General features: G+C 43.8%; 1 long non-coding RNA gene across 1 annotated transcript in view; it reads right to left on the reverse strand.

Moving 5' to 3' along the window:
* The window catches only part of LOC113952075, a 155126-nt gene that overhangs the window by 65943 nt on the left and 63296 nt on the right, over positions 1–25887 (reverse strand). The window contains exons 3-4 of the long non-coding RNA XR_003529370.1: positions 18030–18142; positions 6160–6249 (exon numbers count right to left, since the gene is read on the reverse strand). This is a non-coding gene — a long non-coding RNA (uncharacterized LOC113952075). The remainder of the gene's footprint in view (positions 1–6159; positions 6250–18029; positions 18143–25887) is intronic.

The raw sequence follows: 25887 nt of genomic DNA on the forward strand, positions 1-25887 counted from the left end.
CTGCAAAACAAACAAGAAAGGGCATAATATTTCTTCTCTGTGTGCAGGTTTTATTGACTAAGATGTAGGTTTGTATCATGTTCAACCTTTGCACAGTGAAATGTGTGGTGTGTATGACAAGAACAGAGTTTCTCCCTGATGGGCAGTGCTGGTTCCCAGGGAGGGCTGCTGTCCTGCTTCCTTCAGGAGAGCTGTGACTCTTTAATCCTTGCAATTGCTTTCCTTATCCTGCCCAAAAGAAGAATAGCACAGAGAGATGAACCTTTCTCCATGGAGACATAAGACTATCTCCTCATGGAATTGTAAGAGAACTTTTATTGCACAATGGGTGACCCTGACAGAAAGAATCTCCCTGCTTTGGGAACAACAGCAAAGAATTTGTCATTCGCAGTTAATTTTCCTAAAGGAGGGCTGATTCTTTTAGGTCTATTCCTTAGATGAGAGCTAACTGGAAAACAAACATCTCCTCCCCAGCTTGGGATGCCTCTTGAGCATGCAGATCCTGACAGCTTTCCAGAAGACAAGATGTCCCAAATGGCTGCTTTTCAGGGATACCTGAGCATGTTCATCCTTTAAAGAGGGACTCACACAATTCCCAGCCAGGACAATCCCAGCATTCAGTGTTTTTTTAGCATAGCAAAGTCTCTCTCTGTGTATTCCCGTGCAAACAGTTGTTGTTGTAGATAAGGATAGGAGAACCCTCATCTCCACATCATCAGGACACTTATCATCAGCACCTATCTAAGATCTCAGCACTCTGCTCATTTTATGGCTCACAAACTTGGGTTAGTCACTGATCTCTGGCTGAGTGGAGAATTTTCTGGCTCCCACTCTAGCTCCTACTCCAGCCTTCACTGAAGCAGATTTCCCACTATAAATTCAAGTGATCCATCATCTGAACTCTTACAAAGCCTTTTTACTTCCTTCTTATCCTTTAAGTCATAACTACCTAATCTAGAAGTAAATGACAAAGGTTTTGGTAGATTTTGAAAGAACACTGAAAGATTCCACTCCCCCCCAATAATTTCTTGTAAACAAAAAACACTCAATCTAGACTTGCTTAAGGCTCAGAGGTACATTTAACACCCAACAGCACGAAGCACAGGAACAATGCAACTGTGCATTTGGCAATGCACCACGGTAATAATTTCCAGGGTAAATGGACTGGCAATTTTAGCCACATGGATAATATCCAGGCCAAGGTGGCTGAATTCAGCCAGGCCTGCATCTGACTGAAGAAATCTGTCATACGTCAAAAGACACAAAGATGCACATTATTCCTGACTCCACCCATGACATATGCTCGCCTGCATCCTTTGGGTTATCAAGGCTAATTGTGAGCCACCAAAAACACAGTGACATTACAGGGGGTTTGCATAGTGCTGTGATTTATTTTACTAAAAAACAACCCACAAAAAATTTAGGAAGGAAAACAAAGGTCGTAAAGTTGTCCAAAGCAATCAATCCAATTCTGTTCATGTCTAATCTTTCTTTGCACGCTGATCATTACTAACTTTGTCCCTTTCTGGGCATGCAGCAGGGTCTTTTCAGCCATGTTGTCATCGTATGTGTAAGCCAGGAGAAGGTGGGAACACCCAAAGAACTTCATCCTCTTGGAAAGGCTGTAACAGCACTGTAAAAGCTCTGCTCATGGTAAAGCAGACCTTCCGTTCCAGATGCATCCCCAGGCAACCACACTGCCAACGGAATATCTCATATCCCTGCCTTTTTTGGGGCTGACATAAGAACTGTTGCTTCAAACAGTTTATGCTTTTGGTCCTTGCACAGGAGGTATTGTGAGCAAGGGCTGTGCCTCCCTGAGATAACACAAGGATGGGGGGTCCCCAGACTCACTGCTAATGAGGTATAAGTTTGTCTCATGTACTAAAAGTATCTTTTAAAACCTCCTCTTTACAAGAAAATACCGTTAAACTACCGATGCACATGAAGAGGAGTGCAACTCCAGAGGGAAATTCAGTGCTTCCGGCTCTCTGGGAGAAGGCAGCTGCCTTCTCATCCCCACCTCACTGCATGGAAAATGTACCCCAAAGGAAGTACAATGTGCACGTCCTCCTGCTGCCTGCTTGTGAAAACACTTGGAAATGCCATGGTCCCACCACCCACCACCAAAGCACGTCCTATCAAGTTTAACAGGCCATTACTATCTTCCTGCTGCCTCCCTCAGTTCCCAGGGGAACACACCAGTGACTCACTTTCCAGAAAGTCTAGGGAAGGCCTTTCTCACTTGTCTTCATAATTCCAGAGGCTTTTAAAAGAATTTCTCCAAAGCCCCATTCCACAGCTTTGATTGTGTAGGTCTTCTCCACAAAGCCCAGCAGGCAGGGGTTGTGCTCCTGGCTCCTCCACCAGCAACCCTGGCTGCATCCTCAATCCAAGTTTTAAACTCTTTGCATACACTTGCTATTTGCAGGCTATGGGAATGGACCTGGCTGGTGGCAACAGCTTGCACTTTTCTTTGAAAAGGTCTATATTAACAGATCAAAATACTGCTGGTTTCTTTTTTTTAATATATATTTAAATATGTATTTTTATAGTAAATACAGGACACTGGTCCAAGTCTTCCATAGGCAGTGAAATGAGGCCCTTTTGAAAGATGAATTTGGTGCCATGACCTTGAATCACTCTCTATACACAGAGGAAAAATTGTGAATCTGTCACATAACAACTTTTATGTCTCATATTAGTCCTGTATGGTATTGCCATATACATCTCTATAAATGTAACACAATACTATATATATATATATATATACATGAAATCCACAAAGGCATCCCAAACACTCCTGGGTCATTTCCACATTCCTACACGCAGAGCAGGAATTTCAGTGCTCTCTTGGTGCAATCCACAACAGCCCATACCATAACCTGGTTTCTGTTGGTAGCCTCCTAAAAATCCCAATCTGCATTTATAAAAGCAATTGTAGCCTGTTGCTTATGCCTTTGGAATGGAAGGAAAACTTTGGCTTGTCTCATGCAGTACTTTACCCGGCATTTGGGTGGTCTCAGGCCAAGATTATACAGAAAAGGCTTCAGAAAAAAACACCCTATTTAATCACATAAGCAGTGTTTTTCTTGAATCACAGGCACTGGAAATTTTGCCTCTGATTACCAGCAGGCTAGGCTGAACACACACCAAAAAAAGACTGAAGAAAATATTTTGGGGGGAGACTGCAATGTGTCCCCTCACAATTTTGACTTTTTAGGACACTCCTGACAAAGTCTGGCTGTTTGCTTTTCCACCAGGAAGCATGGGAAAGCAGAGGGCTCACGTGATTTGAACACCTCCTATGTTTCAGTTTTCTCCTTCTTCTCTACTCTGCTCTCATCTCTTGGGGTTTTGATCCACAGAAATCTTTAGGAAGGTTTATTTTTTCTACCTACAGAAGCTTTACTCATTAATGAAGGGCTCATCTAGTGAGTTGACATCATCATGTTTCCATAACCTACTATTCCCTGAATCACCCTGGCCTTCAGCAGGGATTTTATTTTTTTTTTTTCATGATAAAGTCAGTAGTTAGATGAACATCCTACCTGTGACAATAAATTAGTTCTATTTAAGATTTCTGATTAAGTTTGGATAAGCATCAGAACAGGTTTTTTAACTGTTACTTTCAAATGCAGCGCGAGAATACCTTCCAAAGAGATGGAAGCATAAAAAGTGTCCCTCATTTATACCATAAATCTACACCTGCAAGGGGAAATGTCTACAGACACCTCTACTTGGATGGCTGGAGACAGACTCTACTAGGGTATATTTTAAGCATCTTCCAGGGAAGTATCTGTTCTAATGAAGAGCAACAAGACTTCTTTATTTCCTCGTGAGGTGCACTGTTTTATCCAGTTTCCATGTATCAGGCCCTCTCTGTGCAGACACTCACAATCCTGGCAAACCTGGCCAAGAAACACTCTGTGTCTCAGAAATGGAGGTTTACAGCTAACAGCAAAGAGCCATGCAAAAAAACCCCCAAAAAACAGCAACTGTGGAAGAGCACAACTCTCAGCATCCTGCTACTTTCAGCCACTAAAACATTCTGTTAAAAATCTCAGGGACAGCGCATACATACATATCTTAATTTTCTCATTTTAAACCCAGCCAGAATTAGCACACTGCCAGTATCCAAAGGTGCAGACCTTGTTGCTCTAAACCTCCTAAAGTTGTATTGCTCTGGGAAAGGACAGGAACCATAAAAAGCCTGAGCTGGGAGGCAGCTTTTATGCCCATGTTCAGGCCTCTAGTAAGCTGTCCCACGAAATGTAAAGAGACCTCCTGCTCAGCCAGGGCTCTGATTTCCATAGCCTGTGCCTGCAGCACTCCTGTATTTTATAAGCCATATTAACTCACCTCTTGCACTGGGAGGTTGGGGCAGTGGCACACTGTCTAATAATGGAACATATTTGTTAATACTAATAGACATTTGTAAAACTACCACACGCCTTCAGCCTTCAAGTCAAAGCGCAGGATGCTTGCTAAGGCTGTGAAATGTATGATGTAAAACTTGGGATGTTTTGGTTACAACATATCTCATTTATTTTTACTGTCATCACCCTCCCTGGTATATAATACCTGCTGCACGCAGAGTGAAATATTGCAGATGTTTTCAAAATAATTCTGGGCTGGTGGAGAAACCAAAAGGTCTCTTGTGCATAAGGTCTGGTTCTTTTCAATTCAAAACAACTAGGTAACAAAGTTTCTGTGTGCTGGTATTTTAAAAGGCCTGGATTCCTCTGAGCTGACTCATACTTGCACTGCCCACCCAAAAACTCACCTCTGAGAACTTTGAGAGAGGTTCAATCGCCATTTTGATACCCTCAGGATTCAAGAATGAAGAGTAAAAAGATAAAACTAGTTTTAACTATTCATTAGTTTTTGGTACTTCACATAATTTGTGCAATGGCTTCAGGGGTTTAATTGAATCACTTTTCCCACCTTGTCTTAATTTTAATTATGCAGCAATCATTTTTACCAACCTGTGCAAAGGAGCCATATGAAAATGTGACATATGACAATATACATTTACCTAAGCTCTAGGACTACTCTGACCTACAGGCAATTAGCTACTGCCTCCAGCACTCAAACGACCAATTAAAGAGTTAACAAAATGCCCTCCAAATCACCTACATGTTCAGGTTTTTTGGACTGCCATGAACATTATACTTCAACTGACATAATTTTTGACTGACTGATTCACTAAGTCTGCATCGGCTAAAATTCTAGAGCCATGCCTGTAAAACCAAGGAATCAGGTTTTATGAGGTGCTTTCATTGTCATTAAAGACGATCCCACCTTAGCCCTTTCCCTAACAAGACAACCTTGCAGCAGTCATTACAAAATGTGATCCCGGCTTGTCGTCAGGGAAGAAATGGCTTGCTAGGTCAATGAGGACTGCACTAAGTTCATCTCAAGGATGTAAGCCATCCATCTGAATGGCTACCAGCCAAGAACAAAAATATTAAAAGAGACACAAAGGACCCGTTTTTTCAAGACCTGGCTCCCACAGTTTTACAGGTAGCCAATTCCAGAAATCCAGAGAGATTAAATCAGTAGTCACAAATGGATACATTTACATCTCTTAATGATTTACAGCGTACTAGTGAGCATTTCACTGCAGAAAACAGATCATTAACAGCCAGAACCACACAACAGAAATGACCCTAAGATGGACAATTTCAAAGAAAAATGCATTCAGATGTGTTCTTGCATGGGAATTAGAGAGATCCAGGACATTGCTAATTATATCAACTGAGGGAGAAGTGAAGGGTGGTAATCTGCCCAGGAAATCCCGAGTTCCAGTCCTGCCTCTAACAATAACTCAAGTTGTGGTTTTGTAATCTCCTTTCCTCCCTTCCTCAGCTGGCAGTGGGGTTTAACAATAGCCCCTGACACATATTTTATGTGGTGCCATGAGGACTGACATTCTGAAAGCGCTTTGAAACCAATAAATTGTCTGGGTGGCCCTCCAGAATCTCACGTGTTGGGTATTCTGTCACAATTCAGAAAAGTTCTGCCTTCTGTGAGCAATGTGGTTTCATGATGGTAACTCACAGGTAGAGGCTGATTTGCAAATCCACCACCAGGATTCCATGCAAGGAAATCCTGACTCTGCAATGAAAAACACTGATGTAAGAGATTGGTACAGACCTGAGGCTTGCATGCTGATTCTCAGGTGATCTGATGCTGTTTCTCTGAAGCTGACTGACATCATGGTCTTAATGCTTGGAAGAAACTTTTCTGGATTTGAACAGAAAGGGAAGAGTATTACTGGTGTTCCTTCTCTGGCCACGAAGACCCCAGTTCTGCCCAGATTCACACAGGTGAAGCCCCACTGGCTTTGCAGGGCCTAGGAGATGCTGCTCTTCTGAACCTGAAAGCACACTGAAAAGCCAGCCCAAAAGCCGGCCCAATCTTTTGGATGCCATCAGAAACTGAAGATAGAGCTAAACAATCCAGAATGGAATTTCTTTTCCACCCTCTGCACTTTCATTACTAAGACAAGGCCCATAGGGCATGTTGGCCAAACAGCTTCACTACACAAACATGGTAAGGTGAAGTGAATGGCATCACAGAGAGAAATTAATCAGTCCAGTGACTTAAGGCTACTTGTCTTAAGTCTTACCATGTGGGAAACCAATGTCTGGCAACAGCAACCTTAGCACTCCTGTTTTCCAAGTCAGTGGCTTCAGGGAGCATCATGGAGGTGACACTCTTGGCCTTCAAGGGGCTAGGGAAATCAATATTGGCAATGTGAAGGACACTTAATGACAGCCAAAAAATATTTGTTGGGTTTTTTTATCAGTGATAGAGACATGAGGGAAAATAGGTAGTTATAAATGGCCAGGTAGGAAAGATAAAACAAAACAAAATAATATATACAAACAAAATAAAATACACATAAACAAACAATAGTTTATTTACAATAACAAATAAAATAAGATATACAAAAAACTCCAACCAACCACAACAAATCAAAAATAAAGACAAAAAAACCCAAAGAAAACCAGTAACAACAAAACAAACAAAACCCCCCAAACCAAAACAAAAAAACCACCCAAGCCACAAAACTCCCAATGCATTATTTTTTTGGCTGTATTTGCTGTAAAGGCCAGTGAAAGAGAGTGAAAAAAGCAACTTTTTGGCACCCAGAGCTGCTTTGCTTTGAAAAATATGGAGACAAACTTAACAATGAAGAGTCGGGATTCCATAGGGTTGTTTATGTATGGAATACAGGCAAATGCATATGATTATGTAGAAGTGTGTCTGTGTGTAATGTAGCATTAACACCAATTCTAACAGCCTTATGAAATGATAGATTAAAAAGAAAGAGAGGAAGAAAGGAAAAGCAAGCTAGATTTTTTTCCCCCTCTTTTACAAATATGGTGCAGTTTACAGAAGCATGGTCCTTTTTTAGGAAGAATTCTAAATGCATCATTCAAATATTGTTTGAGCTGAATACATGATATACATATCATGAATACATATAATCACAGCACAGTCTTTTGTGGAAGTTCTGAAAATAGCATTGGAAAAAGCTGACCATGAGTTTCCATCTATGGATTTGCATTTGGTTAACATGTGTGAACCGACTCCATTCATCTCATCCTCAGTGGGAACCATCCTGGTGCTCCAAATGGCCAAGCTGAAAAGTTTGGCCTGAATGACAGGAATCATTTCTGTGGGTCTGATGTCAAGGACAGTACCTACAGGTGAAATTATGGGAATGAACTGGGGAGCTCCATTGCACTGAAAAATCCCTACAGGTACCATAACAGCTACTGCATTGCAAACTGCAGGTAAAATATGAGGAGCCCTGTGGCAAGTAAAGTTGTAAGTTATCTGCTGATTTTCCTAACCTTTTTCCACCAGTTCCCCTTTGGCAGGAAAGTTTAAGGTTGCTGGGAAGGCTAAAACTTCCTTCTCTCCACCTCCAGTCTTCCAGGATGTAGCTTAGTTTCTCTCACTTCTTCCATTGCAGACTGCTGGGGAAGGGCAGGGGGGAAGAGGGAAAGGGATAAATCAGAAAAAAAAAAAGGCAATTAGGAGGGTGAGCTTCAAAAATCTCCACAGCCCCTCTCTGCTCAGCTGGGAAAGTCTGTGCCGAGGGTGCCCGGAGGTCAGAGGGGACATCGCCGCCCTCTGCAAAACCTGTGGGAGCCGGTGAAGCCAGAGGATGTGGGAAGGGTGGCAGGGAGAGCTGAGTGCTCTAAGTAGCATGTTTCCTAGGAAACCTTCGACAGCAAATATCACATTAGTCCTGCCTTGTGGCCCAGCTCATGTGATGTCAAGAACAATTTCTCACAACTCAGCTCAGAAGGTTAGCAAGACTTGGTGAAATGTTCAGTGACTCTGGCCTGGCTTTCCAGCTGGGAACAAAACATGAAACTGAGGGTGTTTGCATTGTTTTGGAGTTTTGTGGTAAATTCCTATGCAAATGTTTTGTTACTTTTTTTTAAACATTATGGTGGATTTCCCCCATGAGTGAGTTTGCAGAGACTCACCCAGTTGCTATACTGACTCTTAAGGAACTTCATTTAACAAAATAAAGAAAAGAAAAATGGAAAAACAAGCAGTCTCATGGAAAGCCTTAGAACAGTCAGATCACTGTTCAGCTTGTGCACTGATTAAAAAAGCTCCGTCATAGACTTCTGGCATTACAAAACTTTGTTTACAACTCTCCTTTCTAATTTCTGTCAGCTGCAGCCTGAAAATATCCATAGTCTAGCAGATTTAACAAAAAAAGACGTAAGCTCTGGCAGCTAAACTCAGATATGAGATGCACTTCAGCCTCCCAAGAGGGCTCCCAGCAGCTCCTTAGTCTGGGACCCAGCACCTTAGGATGGGTCTGAGTGCAGAGATGCAGAGTTTTGGTTCTCAAGGCTACACGACATTTTCAGGTTGAGTATTTGGGGGGCTATGTGGTACCACAGACCTACCCCTACTGTACCTGTTACGCACAGCTTGTATCTTTCTCCCCTGAATTCTTGCAAATTGGCCTGACTGGAAGGCAACCCTGGTGGATTGTACAGGTAAGGTCCCACACTGCTGCCATTCCTAGTGGTTTCACATCTGTGACTTCAGTGGCGTTGGACTTCTAATTTTTTAAGAGAAAAGATACTAAAACTGAAAAATCTTCCTCTGGTGACACACTTCATCTCATACGTAGTGAAATATTAAGATCCTTTTTAATGGAAAGTAATATATTTAAACAAATTAAAAATAGTCCCACTAATTTCTTTTTAATCATAAGCTAACTTAGGTGTTTGACCTCTTTATTTCCTTTTGCTGCTTCTCATCTTCAGTGATTTGAGCCCTCAGATCTAGAGGGTTTTTTCCCTTTTTTTTTTTCACTTCCCAGGGAAATAAGCAATGAATACAAAAAAGAACAAGGCTGCTTGAGGTAACTGAGAAACATCAGTGTTGAAATAGGTCCATTGCTTCTTTTTATCCCATTTTAGGTACAGGAGGCCTGATGGATCAGCTTTTCCTTCAGGAAAGCCAGGATTAAGGAGGTCAGGTCAGCAGTGTGAGAACGCCTGTAAGAGCACTGTGGGAACACAAGGCTCCCTTATTAGCACGTTAATGTACTGAACCTGAAGCTCATTTAAACAAGATGGAGACAGTTGAGTTCTCCCCCCTCATCCCAAATCTTCGGTGCCCTCAGAGCTGTTTGATCCACCAAGTGACAAATTTCCGAAGCCGTGCACTACTGGAAATCTCATAAACTAGAGCAAGTGCAATAGGATTTACTGACCACTGCAAAGGTTTCTCTTAAGATCCAAAAGCAGAGGTTTACGCAGGACAGCAAAGGCTCCTGCTGAGATTACAGCAGGTGAAAATATACCAGAGCATTGAGTCCCCTAGACCCGCCACCACCTTTGTGGGAAAACAGCCCTCACAGATGGAACATGGCATCCGCCCTCACACAGAGAACATGGCATTCACCCTCACGGAGGGACATGGCACCCACCCTCACTCAGAGAACATGGCACTCATCCTCATGCAGGGAACATGGCACCTGCCCTCATGGATGGAACATGGCACCTGCCCTCACGGAGGGACATGGTACTTGCCCTTTTGGACAGAACATGGCACCTGCTCTCACGCAGGGACATGGTATCTGCCCTCATGGAGGGACATGGCACCCGCCCTCACAGAGGGAACATAGCACCTGCCCTCATGGAGGAACATGGCACCCGCCCTCACACAGGGAAGATGGCACTCGCCCTCACGGAGAGACATGGCACCTGCCCTCATGGAGGGAACATGGTACCTGCCGTCATGGATCGAACATGGCACCTGCCCTCACGGAGGGACATGGTACTTGCCCTTTTGGACAGAACATGGCAACCACTCTCACGCAGGGACATGGCACCTGCCCTCACAGAGGGAACATAGCACCCACCCTCATGGAGGAACATGGCACCCGCCCTCACGGAGGGACATGACACCTGCTCTCATGGATCGAACATGGCACCCGCTCTCATGCAGGGACATGGCACCCACCCTCATGGAGGAACATGGCATCTGCTCTCACAGAGGGAATATGGCACTCGCCCTCATGCATGGAACATGGCACCTGCACTCATGGACGGACACGGCACCTGCCCTCTTGGAGGGAACATGGCACCTGCCCTCATGGAGGGAATATGGTATCTGCCCTCATGGAAGGATGTGGCACCCGCCCTCACAGAGGGAACATGGCACCCTCCCTCACATGGCACCCAACTGCCCATGAACCCCTTATCCCACAGCCCCGAGCCCTGGCTGGCACCTCCCGCCAGCCCCAGCTCACTTGTGCTTTCCTCTTAGGTCAGGTGTTTTCACCTGACCCAGGTGTTTCCACCATCCCCTCATGCCGGAGGTACATCCCCTCACAGAGACTGTGAGGGGGGGTGGGAGCTGCCCCCACCATTTCCCACCACCCTGCCCTCACCTCACCAGCAGTGCCTCAGGGGAAGGTGGCTGAGGAACAGGCATTTACTAAAATTATATAAAACATTTACTTAGTAGAAATATTAACAATAATAATAAAAAAATTAAAAGCCATTTCCCTCACTATCAAACTCGGTGCTCCGGTATTTCCTGACTGACAAAACCACGCTGCATTTTTTTCCCCACATGCTCTCCAGACCAAGGCTCCCACCCTCACAAACACACACACGTGCTGCACACGTGTCGTATCTCCCAGACATGTAAATGCTTGGGGGGGGGGGGGGTTAAAGTTAATTCTATCCCAGAGCAGTAACAGATCTTATAACACTTTCAGTGATGCTTCTTGTACACTAAGGGCCTGAACAAACCAACACTTAAATGCTGGTAATGCATAAATAGCCATATCACCTTCACCTGAGACACCTGGATAAACACTCCCTCTTCCTTCCCAGCTCCCAGTGATGAAAAGCAACACCTCGCTTGTGGGAGATGCAGACAGAACCTCTAGGGTCCCTACCAGAATGTTGTCACCTGTTAAGGACCGGGATGGGAATGCAAAGAGCCAGATTAATACAAACACAGACCTAAATAATATCTCAGTATCTTATAGATAAATGATTTGGAAAGAAATATCTGTTCTTATCGTGAGGAAAGATCTATAACTCACTCTTAGCCTTTCATCACCAGGAGGAAATATACTGCGACTTGCACCAATCCATTATCTGTTCTTATTTTCCTCTGTACGGGTATTTATCTCTCTGGCTCACTCTTTATCAACCCAGCCACCCGTGATCACCCAAGCGCAAGGTTCATGTGGGGCCCAAGCCAGCCCTCCCACTCGAGTGGGAGTCTCTGCTCTGCTCTGAACAGCAACAATAAGAAGTGTACAGCTTGTTTTCATACTCTACACTACATTTGTCCCTGTCCGCAGCCGAAATCCCATCCTCACATGATATCATTTTGTTGTGATGGGACAGTGGGTGGATAAAATCTGCATGGTATTGGTCTCAGAACTGTAAATCTAAACAGGAGGGGTTGGAGCTGAGCATTCCCCCAAGCCTGTACATGTCCCAGCCTGGGGTTTTAGGTCGGGCATATTTTGAATTCCAGTTTGTTAGAGTTACTGGCTCATGCACCCGTCTTCCCTCCAGCTCCCAGAGAGGATCTAGGGCTGCTTCCAGCCCTTGCCTCAGTGGTTTCCAATCTAATATTGGGATTAAGATTTGCAGCTACATTTCTCACTCCCAATCCACAAAGGCAGTAACCCTCTTACTTTGCATTTCTTTCCCAGAAGTGCCGAGGTCCCTCTTGTGTAGATATGTGTGCCTGGTAAAACACGAATCTCTAGGATTTTGAGGTAAGATCAAATTTCAGCATTGATAGTCACTCATTCACTCTTTCATTCATGGAAAAAGATACACAGACTTCATCCTGCCTAAGTATGAAAGATATTTTTTTCTGAGGGATATTGCATGCTGCAGCCAGCAACTTGGGACGTGTCCTTTGTAGAAGATTCCCCTATTACACCAGCTTACAAGAAAGCTTCCAAGAGGGAAAGTGTATGGTTTTTAGTTTGGCACTGAGATAATACTACTACTAATAAAGAGTAAGCATTTTCTGCTATAGCCTGGAAAGAGTTTGCCAAAAGTCAGGTTTTTGTGTAAAAATAGCTGCATGTCCACATTGGTTAGTTTCTCTTGGAAACTTTAAAAAAAAAAAAAGCACTTTTTGATGGCTTTACCCTGTACTGCCCAGCCACATTAAGCTGCAGTAAACTACGTTCTTATGGTTGTCACAACATTTAGCTCTGTGTTGGTTGTGACGGGAATAATCTACTAAGATACATAAGGTGCAAAGTGCTGCCTTTCTGTCTCTGAGTTCCTGTAACAACCCCATGCAATTCCTGCTGGAGAGGTGCAGGAGCAACTCCCTGCCACTGCCACAGCTGACCAGAGCATCTGGGCCAGTAGCTCTGGGCAGACTTGACCCCAGTGATCAGGGCTGTGGGGATCAGGCTTCATCCCGCTGCACTCCCCCTCCTCCTCCCCTATCCCAGCCTGTCATCAATCTCACTAAAATGACAGCAGACAAATGTTAGCCTTTGCAAAGATCAGATGAAATCTATGGCTTTAGGGCTGCTCACCAAGGAGCGGTGTAGGCTACACCAGACACGGGCACCAGCAGTCACCTCCTCTGCATCAACCCGCTCAAATCAGCTTGGCAGCCATCACAGTCATCGCTCCACGGGCAACCCGAGCGCTCAAATAGATTTTGACAAACTTTAATGTTTCAGCCTCTCCACAGAGTTGGGGTTTGGTATTTTTTTTTACAGCGAGATTACTCATTCAAAACTTTTTTGGGGTTGGGGGTTTTGAGTGCGTTTGGGGCGATGCCGGAAGCCACATCGACAGCAGCTCAGGAGTGCACAGGAGCGGGGTTTGTTTGGGTTTAGTACACTTGGCCCTTACATATTCAGTAACCTGAATTCTGCTAGCCAAGGGGAAGGGAGGAGGGGAAAAAAAAAAAAAAAGAAAAAAAAAGATTACTCCATGGCATAAATATGCTGTATGTGCCCTTGTCTCATGCAATTTCTTTACATCGATGTGCAGGAATATTTATCCCCAGTAGAAATGTTTAACTAATCTGGTAAATGTCAAGCCATATGGTGTACATTGTAAGGATTTCATCAGGCCTTTTTAACTCTTTGTGAAAGTCTCTCCCTCTCTTTGCCTCTGCTTCCCCCTTTTTTTTTTCCTTTTTTCTTTTTACCCTATTTTTTTTCCGTCGTTGCTGCCCTGCCAGAGCCTACGAGGAAGGAGATAGTGCAGGGAGTGTTATTAACAACAGCTAGATCAGGGATGTGATGTTCATGGTTTACAATAACAAGCAGTATTAACCAGAAGTGCAATTCATGAGGTGCCTTTACACTGGGCAAAGAGACATGCTGAATATAATTTTTATCAGCAGTGACCTGCAGAAGAAGATCACTAATAATTTTTTTTTAAAACAAACTGTCCACCCCAACAATGCACAAAATTCCCAGGGGCTACCTCATCTCTTATCTCTTCCTTTGAATAATCAAGTCTTTACAACAAATAAACTGCAGTTCTCCAGCACTTTCGAGTAAAGGAAACGTTTCTGTACTGTAACTATCTAGTGTATCTCCCAGAAAGATAGAGTGCAATTTACAATAACCAATATCAAAAAAGAATAAACCGTTATGTTCGTGCCAATCCTTATTCATGGTTTTATAACAAGACATATCTGTTTTCTTCCTATAAATCTTGGCTCTATTTTTAGAGTTTGCAAATAATGACTCCAGTCTTTGGCTGCCTGCCACTTCTGTGAAAAACTAGAATAGCCACAGTGCAAGACTATATTATTTAAAAACAAAAGAAAAAGGGAAAACAAAAAGAAAAGGATCTTGTTGAACTCTGTGTATTCCCTACCAGGAGAGACCAGCTCCAGATAGTGATAAGTGATGCAAATGTGCAGAATGTATCATGGAAAGCAGGAGCAGGATGGAAATTTGGAGGAACTTCCACACCTATTTCTGAATCCTTTTACCTAAAACAAATTGCTTGCACCCACGTGAGCCCTTTACTGTATCACCAGCAGACACTTGCACCCAGCGAGGCGTGAGCAAGCCTGGACTCCTCTGCTGGGCACTGCTGCCTTCTCCTCTTAAGGGGCCACCAAACCTTTTTTTAGCATCTGTTGATGGAGACAACCTCTGAGGGCAGGGGATTACAGAGCATTTTTTGCTATAGTACAGCCAAGGAATGAAAAAAAAAACACCAGGACAAACTACCACCTTCAGCCGAGGCCTCCGGACATTTTAGAGCCGTGGAAGGCGAGGGAGGGGGAGCTGCAGGTCAAGGAAAGGATAAGATCTGGGTGGCTGGGAATGGGGAGGGAGAAAGAGGAATGTAGCAAAGGAGGTAGAGAAGGAAAAGCAGGGAAATGACAGCATTCAGATAAATTTAGCTCTGAATCCAAACTTCGGGGGGAGGGGAGGCGTTTCCTGCCCCAAAACCTCTGAACTTTCTGAGATTCTCCCATATCGCAAGTGATTTACCTGTAAAGAGAACTGAAAAGGGGGAAAAAAAGAAGGAGAAAATTGAAATAAACAATTCTCTGCTGTTTAAACAATCTTTCCATCCTACTCCCCCAGGGTCAAATGTTCAGGCACAAGGACACAACCAAAAAAAAAAAAAAAAAAAAGGAAAGGAAGAAAGGAAAATCATTTTAAAAAGAGGATCTTTACGCAAATGCATTAAAGGCAGTTTTCATAAGTGCAACAACAGTATATCAACTGTTAACACAAAGTGCCTTCCCCACGTACCTGCCAGTTCCCTGACTCCAAAATATTTATTGGTACATTATACTTAACATTTCATCATTATTAAGGACATTATTAAAGCGAGTAATAGCACGACAGCTACTAGTGTAGTTATCTGGGCTTTGTTATGTGCAAGTGGCTTGGAAAAAAAATAGAGAGGCAAGGCTAAGTTGTAAACACACCAAAAAAAGGAACAAGATGACAAACATTAATAATTAATCACAAGCACTAGTCTGAGACTTTTACTGTGAAAGCCACAAGATGAATGTATCTATTAGCCATGTATATCTATTTTATTTTTTTTTTTAATTTCTTACACTAATGTGTTTCTAATAACAGCATTATCCGGCAGTATAGACAGCTTATGCCTGAACAGCCTCTCAGCATTCAGGAAGTTGTTGACAAAGACTTCTGCAATAGCATGTCTGATTTTGTGTTATTTCCTTTAATTGAACCAGTAAGACCTGCACTCTTGCACTCCTGACCTTTGCTCAGAAGGCTAATTTGAGATTAGGGTAGTCTGAAAGTAAGAGATGGGGAGTGTATTTTTAAAGCACAGAAACATTTCTATAGTAATAGAAGATTAAGATCAATTTCAGTACAAGGATCCTTTCAGCCCCAAACCACTCTGCTCTTAAAGGGATCTGTGGAAGGACTTTGGTGACACAATATAGTCTCTTAATTTCAGAAAAGTTAAAATCACCCAGCTTTGTCTTTGTGCTGAGTGTTTTAGGGCTTGTAATAAAGATGATGCCCATGACTTTGAGTCCTTGGTGTCTTTACAGTCACCCAGTAGGACATTCAAAATTCCCTTAGGAAAACTTACACAAGAGCACAAAATATGTCATGCCAGATAAATGATTCTTTGTGGTTCTTATATTATTCTGGTCTAGTACTGAAGGTTGCAATACTTAAGCCCTGTGTACTGCCAGGGAATGAATGACACAGGCTCCTCAGTGGGAGAAGAGAGCCCAAGTGACTTGGGAGGAGGCAGGAGAACAAATATTTTTATTCCAGCTGTGAACATTGTGCCAATATAGTAGAGAGAGTCTGCTGCACAACTCTGTGCCAAAATGCAGAGGAATTACTAAGGCCCACATGAAAAATGGGACCAAACTGTGGGGGGAATGTGTGTGTTTTTAATATGTGTGGACTTACTCGGTGTGTTCTCAGGCACAGTGATAAACAAACAGAGAAGATGTCTGAGGGACTGACCATGACCCAGGATCCAGCACCTACTCCTGCTCCTGCCTCTCCAGGTCTGCAGCTGCAGGAGTGCCTGGGTGTGCTGTGCCTTCAGCCTTACCAGGCTTCAAGTGAGCCTGCCTTGATTTAAAAGAAAACCTAGGAAAGTCAATAAGGACTTTTCTCTTCATGCTTCCCTGTCCCCGTGCACTCCATGAGGATCCAGCTTATATTTTCCTCACAGAAGGAGGTGGGGAGATGCGCTTTTCACTGGGAACAAGGGACAGGAATGAGCTGCTGTGCTGAATCTGTATCCTCCACCACGCAGAGAGGGGATAGGACAAAAAGTAGGAGCTGGAGACCAGTTAAGTGCACCGCCCTTCTGCACTGCTGTACACAGAATATTCCTATTTGGAGCCAGAGCAACATGTTTCCCAAACTCAGCTGCAATGTTCCAATGGAGCTGATCATGCTGTCCTATACAAGGACATCCACTAAGTCAGAAGGAGCACTTCAAGCAGCGTGTCTGCAGGCAAAAGACCCAACAGTTGCTGCTGTAACGTAGATTTAAAGGCTGTTCCCTCTATTTACACATGTAGATATTGTAATGCTGCTATGCAAACAGTCCTCTGTGGACTTTTGCTTGTGGATTTTATTATAACACATTCCTGACTGTGAATGGTACCTTTCCTCTGCAATATCTGCTGCTGTGCCCTTTGTGTTTTACCTTCTGACTCTCTTCTGGTTTTGTTACTTTTCTTGCTGGCGGGATTTAAAAAGTAGGAAATGAACTTTCCCTTCTCTTCTCTAAGTGATGCTCACGGCATGTGAGCTGCGGTTGCATTGTATTCCCTGAACTTTGCAGCCACTGAAAACACGAACAGTATGTCAACTTGTTCCTGTCTTTGCAAGAGAATTCAAGGTCAAGCTGACCAGTGAACTCTCGTATTTAAACAGAGTAAGTCAGTGCTCATCCACAGCACCGAAAACTGCCTCTAGGACAGACGTTAACCCTGTGCTGGGCCTCCAGACAGCGCAGCCCATGTCACGGCTCTTAAAGCAGTTTGCTGCTGCTGTCAATAAGAGCTGGACATACTGCACATGTCTACCGGGCCTAAACAAGTGTCCCTTCTTCGGATGTGCACGGGAGGCCCTCAAGGGGTTAATACATGCCATTCCTGAGTTCAGTGAAGGGACAGGGAGAGCCGAACAGCGGGAATTTCAGGATGTTAATAGCCTCTTCTCTTCCGATTGGCCCAGAACGAATGCAGGGTACAGTAAATTGTCCTTGTCAGCTTAGCTCACATGATGATATGCTTTATTTCTAGACATGCCTTGAATCTGTCCCTTGAATTTATGTTCAGAAAATAAACACTTCCAGACGGCAATAAAGCATTCAGTTGTAGCTGGCTGTTGCACAGTCTCAAGCCAACCAAAGCCATTTACTTCAGAGTTTCTAGAGCTTGCAAAGCCTTGGCTCCTTCAGTTCCTGCTCACATTAGCAAGTGTCCCCCCCTCACCCAACCCCTGGATTTGAAAGGATGTCCCAACTTACTTGGGAAAGCTCCAGAGAGTTTTGCTTGGTTTCCATGCGGGCACCGCCCTGAAGGATGACATCAGGCCGCACCTCGAACACGCAGACAGATCCTCCTGTCTTTTACAGCAACACTGAGAGAAAAGAAAAAAATTAATGTCAGCATGTTGCAAAATAAAGATATCGATGATTCAGGATATGAATTTTCTACCATTAAAAAAAAAAAGGTAAATTAAACAGCTGTTCCATTTGTGCCTGATGCGGCTAAGGAAACAATCAGTGGCTGGTTGATTTACTGATCAAGAAGGTTGTATGCAATAATCTCCAGGTGTTTCTGAGAAACACCCAAATAGAGCTGCAGTGTTTGTTTGCAGCCAGTAATTTTATGGCAATCCTTTCCCTCCTCAGTTCCCCTCAATAACACCAGTTTATAACTGCACAGTTACAGTATAGGGGAGTTTGGCAAAAATCAATGGTAAATGCGCATAGGAGACAACAAAAGAGCAATACAAATAGAAAAAGCCTCGTTACAGCTTTAGTTTATTAGAAGTGTGTGGATGTCAAAATGCTTTCTTCAACCCAAAGGCACTAGAAGAAGAAATACTAAGTTATATCCACATTTAGAGCTGGGCAGCCAGCACTCCAGTGTTAGACCTGGAACAAGCTGCAAGAGCGCCGTGCATAGGTGGGTTTCATTCTTCTCCTGTTTGACACAACACAAAATTTCTGCTCAGGTCCATTCCTGCTGAAAAAAGCACCCACAGAGGAACCCACAAAGGGCCAGAAGCAGCTCTGAATGTGTCTGATTGTGAAATCATTTGATAAGAAGGCAGGAGAACAGCAGGGGTACTGTTCTGTTCTAGATTATAAACTCATTAGGAGATAAGGATGCCAAAATAGGAATACTCCAGGTATCAGGTGGAGCTGGAGTAAATTCCCACAGAGTGCCTGTTGGTGAAAAAACTGCCTGCTACAGTGTCAGACTGGCCTAAAAAGGGGGTGACCACAGAGGTGGTGGATCTCCCACCCACAAGTGGGGAATTGGGTCTGGGGGGGGAGATGGTCAAGGGATCTAACACAGAGATCAGTGCAGCGGCTGGTGGTGGGGGACATTCACTGGGCCAGTTTCCAGCAAGACACACACCAGAAACTGCCTGAACAGAGGAGGAAAATTCTTGCTGAACTATTTCTTTCCTTTTCCTCCCATCAGCACCAGATCCCTCCCATGCAGCAGGGGTGCAGAAAACATCAGTGTGGCTGGTTCAGCAAGGGTGTTCAAAAAAGCTTTTACAATTTCACAGGAAGCCAAAGGGCAATTACACTTAACACCCATCCCCTTTCCTTTTCTCTGGCTATCTTGCTTTCTTCTGTTTCTCATTGGCTCTCATTCCCATCCTTCCTTTCCTCTTCTCTTCCCTTGATGCCATTCAGGGACTCCAAAGGACTAATTCAGCACAGCACTGGCAGAGATAAGTTAAAACAATGAGGAGATTTGCAATTAGGGAGAGTTTTAAGGATTGGGAATTGTGCATGTTTTACAGTCATCTCTTGGTGATGGGGACTTTATCTTAGGTAGATAGGGCTCCTTCCTTGGCTGCCACAGCCCCACCCTCCTGCACCGAGTGAAATTCCACATTTTAACTAAGGTGCTGCTGTATTTCAAACATATCCCATGGGGGGGGGGAGAGAAGTTAAAAATGTACAGTGTACTTTGGCCAGGGTTGATTATCAATGGTGTACATGCCTTTAAAATCTTTTGTTAATGAGGTATCCTTATTACCATAATCAAACACGTTTAGAAACTTGTCACAGATAAGCAAAATTCTTTACATTCTTTGCTCTGCACTTTCTTTTGGCATCTCTTCCCCATCCCCCTCGGTTACTGCTGAGCTTCTGAAGGTTAGGGACCGGTAGTGCTGGAAATGGAAGCCCTCTGTTTATCCACACAAGAGAAGGAACAGTCAAAGCTTCCTTACTCTGCTGCAGAAATGACCTGAACAGTGACCTGAGGAGACCACCCTCCTGAGAGAGGAGAGGTCACTCAGCCTCCACGCAGGATCTGCTCAGGGCATCCTCTGCAGAGAGAGCGAGGGAGAGATTGCAAATCATCCAAACTGTGCCAAATTATGTGTGAAGGTTTTGTAATGCAGACTACTGTCCACCAGGGATTATATTAAGAACATCAAACCCAACACAGAGAGAATTTCATTTTATCCTTAAATTCGACTTGCAGTGTTTTATTTAATGCTTCTTATCAACCCTCGTGACCCAAAACATCCAGCCACCAGAAAATACTTTAATAAATTGGGCAATTTGTGCAGAGGGCCATACAAATTTAGCATGAAAGACTCCTGCTTTTAATTTGTTCATACAGAACATGGACTCCTGACAGCCACTCAGGCAGCCATTCCCAATCATTCCAGAAACCATCTCTTCTCCCTGTGTTTACAGAGTATCTGTCTAAATAGCACAAAAACTTGATTTAAATGTGAGTGGTCTGACATGAATCAAGTGATTGATAATTAGAGCAAAGTTAGAAATATACTCAGCTCAGGCAGGGGAGTTTGCACACCACTACATGTCAGCATCCAACGATTTTTATTCCGAGACTGGACCATTTCATGTGGAATCACAAGCCACAACAGCATTTTTCATAAATCTGACTTCTCGTTACATAAATATACATCTTATTACTTGGGCTTGTTTGGTGGGGGTTTTTTTAACCTATGAAAAAAAAAAAAGGTTCTGCTTTACTGTAGCCTTTAACATACGGATTTGCTTATTTTTACATTTGAGAACATTTCTGAGAAATTACTTTTATAAAGAGACAACCTGCAAGGGTAGGGAAAAAAACCTCTAAAATCTCTCACGGAAGGGTATGAGAACTGCACATTTTTACGAACTCTTTGATGACTTCATCAGGGCTATGATAATATATCAACCACATTCTTAGGGCTCAGTTAACCCTTAGGCAAGTGGGAAGGATAGTTAGCAGCTCTGCAGGGAGCACACTTAGTCAGAAACAGTATTTATTGCCTTTTTTCAAGTGTGGCAACAGAGGCCAAGGTTGTAGGACTCTGTCCTCATGTTGTCTGGTTGATTTTCAGACCTGAAGCTCCCCAAGACCTTTTGCTTTGGTGATGTTACCAAGAGCTTTTCAACTGCTTTTTGACCTGCTCTGGAAGGAAAGGGAGAGTTTCTTCCCCTGGGCACCACAATTAAGATCATGAGAGATTTGTGGATGTCCAAGAGCCCATTTCTAACATCAGCTTTCTCTGAAACTATCCCTTTTCAACCTGAGAACAGCAGACAAATACTGAATATATCTTAATGTTACTCATGAGTGTAATGCCTTACCACCATCTTACAGGTGGGAAACTGAGGCATAAGAATTGAATTTAGTCTGTGGCCAAACAAAGAACCTAAAGTAAGTCCAGTTATGAGTCCTGAAGACCCCTCCAGCTCCTTTACTGCAAAACCACACTGACTTCCCTGCATTTCTTTCCTCTGTGGGAAGAAACAAACCCAAAAACCCCCAAAGGAATAAAACAAAACAAAATTTTTGGCTGTTAGGCAGGACAGTGCAAAGTAAAAAGCTGAGGAAAACTCAACCTTCTGAATATATGAATATTTGATTACTAAATTTAACAGAATCAGTGTTTGCAATCAGAGCCTAAATGTGTAAAGTAAGTAGAACAGATTAGGAAATAGGATATTGACCATGTGTTTGTAAATATATATATATAAAACAATAATATTTCAATTCTCCAACTAGCAGGACTCAGTTAAACTCATACACCAAATATGGGTACTCAAGAGCACTTTGGTGGCTGAATATCAGTAAATGTGTGAAGAAAAGCCACTGAAAATCTATATGTTACTTTGGAAAGTGAAACAACAACTCCTAAAACACGCTGTTATGTCATTAAAACTCTTGATACTCCCGTCATCCTCCGTATTGATCGATTATGACTGCTCATGACCTTGTGAGGCAGTAAAAATCCTATCATTTGAGATGGGAGGGGACCCAATCCTGTTCTGGAGCTCTCATCCCAAGTGTGGTTTGAAACAGGCTTTTGCCTGAGCAGCCAAAACACTCATGAAAGGCTACGTGGACTGGGGCTTATAATCCGACAAAGTACTTGGCTGCAATACTGCCTATTAAAAAGTCAGCGTTTGCCAAGAGTTACCACACAATTACAGGGATGGCTGTAGCATCTCCAGAATTACAGGGATGACTGTAGTATCTCTGATAAGCCAGTGTGGGAACTGCAGGTTAATGGTATCTCTTAATGGTGATGGCTGTAATGTAGGTTAATGGGATCATAATTTCCTTTCCCTGGGAGAATTTGTGAATTCCTCCATTCATTGCCATTATTTTTAGTAGCAAATGAAGGATTTGATTCAGACCTGGAGATGTTTGCACCAGGAGGTTTGTTCCTAGTGAAGAACCAGTTTGACTAGCTGAAACCAAACCCAGCCTGATGCCCCCGAGGGGTGGTGAGGAAGGCTCCCAGCACACACTGATATCACTCCTCTACACCAGCATGTTTGGTGCTGCCCACATTTCGGACAGTCCATCTCTTGGGCTCATCCCACAGCGTGCCCCAGCTGTAGTCCTGATGGGGAACACTGTGACACAGCCCACTGAGCTGAGCCAAATCTTTCATGCCCTAAAACCCAGCATGTAGGACATCGGGGTGGGGGGTGTGTTTAAAGTACTTTTTGGCTCACGGTTGAAGTTTATCAGTGATCTGAAGTCAGATCTTCCCAACCACGTCCCTGTCCCTGCTTTTCCCTGCACTGCCCGCTCCGTCCTGCCCTTCAAGCCCTGCTGGTGGAGATGCTGGAGGGCACGGGTTGTTTGTCCACACAAACCCCAAACTTTGCTGAGTTATCAGAACAAGGCACGCCTGGTTGTCAGCTTCTCAGCCACGGCGGGGAGGGGGGAAACAGCGGAAGAGCACTCGGCTCTCCTCTCATTTCTGATGCGCTGCCAAGGCCCCAGCTGGAAGAGGAGGGGGCTTTGATGGTTTTGGAGTGGTGAGGCATCACCCCCTCCTAGTGTGGCCCCCAGGGCTGCTTTCCAGGCAGGTTTGCTGGGCGCTGGTGAGCATCACACAGCTGGCATCGCACACCGCGGCCAAAACACCTTCCAAGGGGGATCCTGTCTGCCCTCTCACTCTTTTCCTTGCTGTTTCTTCCTGTCCCTGCCGTAACCCACCGCCTGTGGCCGGTGGTCTGTCCCTCCAGCCACACTGGCAGGGCTCTGGTGGTGTGTTAATTGCCCGTGGGCCGCCCGCCAGCCCCGTCTCCCATTTAGTGATCGCTGACGTGACCCGCGTGAGTGAGCGAGCGCGCCGGGCCGGGGCTCGCCGGGGCCAAGTTCAAGGGCACAGGCTGGTACAGACATATAAACAAGGGAATGGTATGTAAGCAATAAAGACATAAAGGTTAGGATCAGGGCTAGCAGTACAATAAACAGCTGTGATAACCCGGTTTGTTTATAGATAAAGAATTTACTGTAAAATCTGCAAAGTCCAGGATACGTTTGTTAACGCTTTAAGGGACGTGTATTTTTAGATCCTCTTTTTGTTTTTGTTTTTTTTTGTTCTGTGAGTAAATGTCTCTTCAAACATCCTTTTTTGTTTCTGCTTTATTTTAAATCAAGCCCAGCAAACACATGCTTATCACATCAGCTAGAAATCTTCCCCTTCAAAAATCCCTCCAAACAAGCCAACACGTTCCATGGGAGTTTAAAACTGCTGCTACAATAAATGGAGACAGCCCAGTCCTTAATATTTAGAGCTTCCTATTGAAACACCCACATTTCAAGCAAGGAACATCCCTTTACATCCTATTTTTCCTAATCCAATTCTAATAAAAGTAAGTAGAGTAAGCACAATTTCAATAGGGCTCTTGTAATTTTGCACAGCGTATGTTTTGCCAACTTCTGCTTTTAAAATATATTTCAGAGTGTAGCCAAGCGTTTTGTGAAATTACCACGGTGCTTCTTAGGTGTCCTGTGAGGCTCCCATCAGAAGTACCATATATTGTACTGCAACTATTGATCCAAATGGCTACATTTCTAAAGCAGAAAATGATTGTGTAGTGAAAGCAGTGCAGAGGTGCAGTAAAATGCCCTCAAGTATATAAAGACATAAAGATTAAAGTCACCCTGCAGGTTCCCTTTAACTCCTCCAAATCCACTGTGTAATGTGTTCTTTTAGGATAAATCAAAAACTTTGTACAAATTAACATGACAGGTGCCAGTGTTCATAAATAAGATTTCTCCTCACCAACACGAGGCTCCAGGAAAGTTTACTTTGCTCTAAATACATGCAAAAGCTGTTAATTAAATTCCCAGATGTCCATAGAACATCTGAATATCTAGAAGGCAAAATAACACCCCAAAATTTGTCAGCCAGAACACGTATTCAGGATAAGAAATTGAGTCTTCAGTACACAGGATGCCCTAGAGTGTTAATACCAACAATTTTCAGTTCTGTGCTTAGTCTTCAATAAAGTTTAGATGATCTTAAAAAGGAAAATACATAGGTGGACTGTGTCATAGATGCTTTCTCCTCCACAGCACCAAAGTGCCTTTTCTAAACTGTGGAATCCACCTTTTGGCAGCATAGTCACACGTGTAACACAGGACTTGTAAAAAGCATTTGACTACAGGACAAATATATTTGCCCTTGCATTGCTTTCACATTCATTCTCGGGATCCTTGTTGGTACCAGCCATTTCCCCCATCTTTAACCCTCCCAAATGACACCAAAAAGTGAGATATGTGTTGCAGGTGTCCGACAGGGCTCCTGACACACCCGAACAGCACAATCAAGCTCAGTCCATGATCAGGGCTCTCCAGCTCCTCTTCAGCCTAATTAATCAATAACAGCAGCATCCCAATAAACTATATAATTTAATGCCTGCTCTGAGCCAGATTCTTCTTTGTCCTGTTTCTGCTTCCACTGTACTCAGTGGATAAACAGTCAAGGTGAAATATTTCCCCCAGCCAAGCTGATGGTTGAATTCTCCAGGATTATAAGGGAACCGGTAGATCCTAAACAGATTAATCTTTGAAGAAGGAAACCTTTCAGTCCCTGGCTCCTAGCTGCTCCTGTACACAAATAAGGTATTTTCAGGAGCTTGTACTTCAGGAGCTCTGTCACTGAAATAATCAGTTGATCAAAACATCCTTATAAGTCAAATTCTGGCCCTCTCTAGCTCTGGTCAAAAGACAGATGGATGAAAAGGCATTGCTAATGCAAACCCCTATCACGTCTGGGGCCTTTCCCCTGCACAATTATCCCGCCTGGATTATTCCTCCAGGACTGTGACTGATTTACACACTACAGGAGTGTATCTCATCTGGGAAACGAGTGCAGCTTTTTAATTATTCTCTGCACCACGGTATCACCCGCAGGGTTTTGGTCGGAGCCGCTGTGCTCGGTGCTGCACATTGCGGGAGGACAGGATGGGGCCCACCCAAACTGCTTCCTGCCTGCCCAAGTTGGGCAGAGAGGTAACACAAGGCTGTGGTGAGATGGCTGCAGCTCAAATAATGAGCAGTTGTCACTGCACCCTACCTGCCTTGTCGTCTTCAAGGGCTTGGAGGAGTCACTGCCCAAAAGGAATTCGAAGGAGGAAGCTTGGCGTGAGTGTCATGGGGAGCTGCACCATCAAAGCCTCAGGGTGCTGCCCAAAATTATTACCTGAGAGCATAAACCAAAGGACAGTGTTTTAGGAAGGGCTCTGACAAAGACAACAAGGCTTTTATGTGGGGTATGAGAGCAAGGAGGCAGCGGATGGTGGTGACAGGAGACAGCATAGAGGCTGTGACAGATCCCCCTGAATCCAGAGCCAGGTTGGG

This window comes from Corapipo altera, unplaced genomic scaffold, assembly GCF_003945725.1.
Source record: "Corapipo altera isolate COAL_440 unplaced genomic scaffold, ASM394572v1 70, whole genome shotgun sequence".
NCBI lineage: Eukaryota > Metazoa > Chordata > Aves > Passeriformes > Pipridae > Corapipo > Corapipo altera.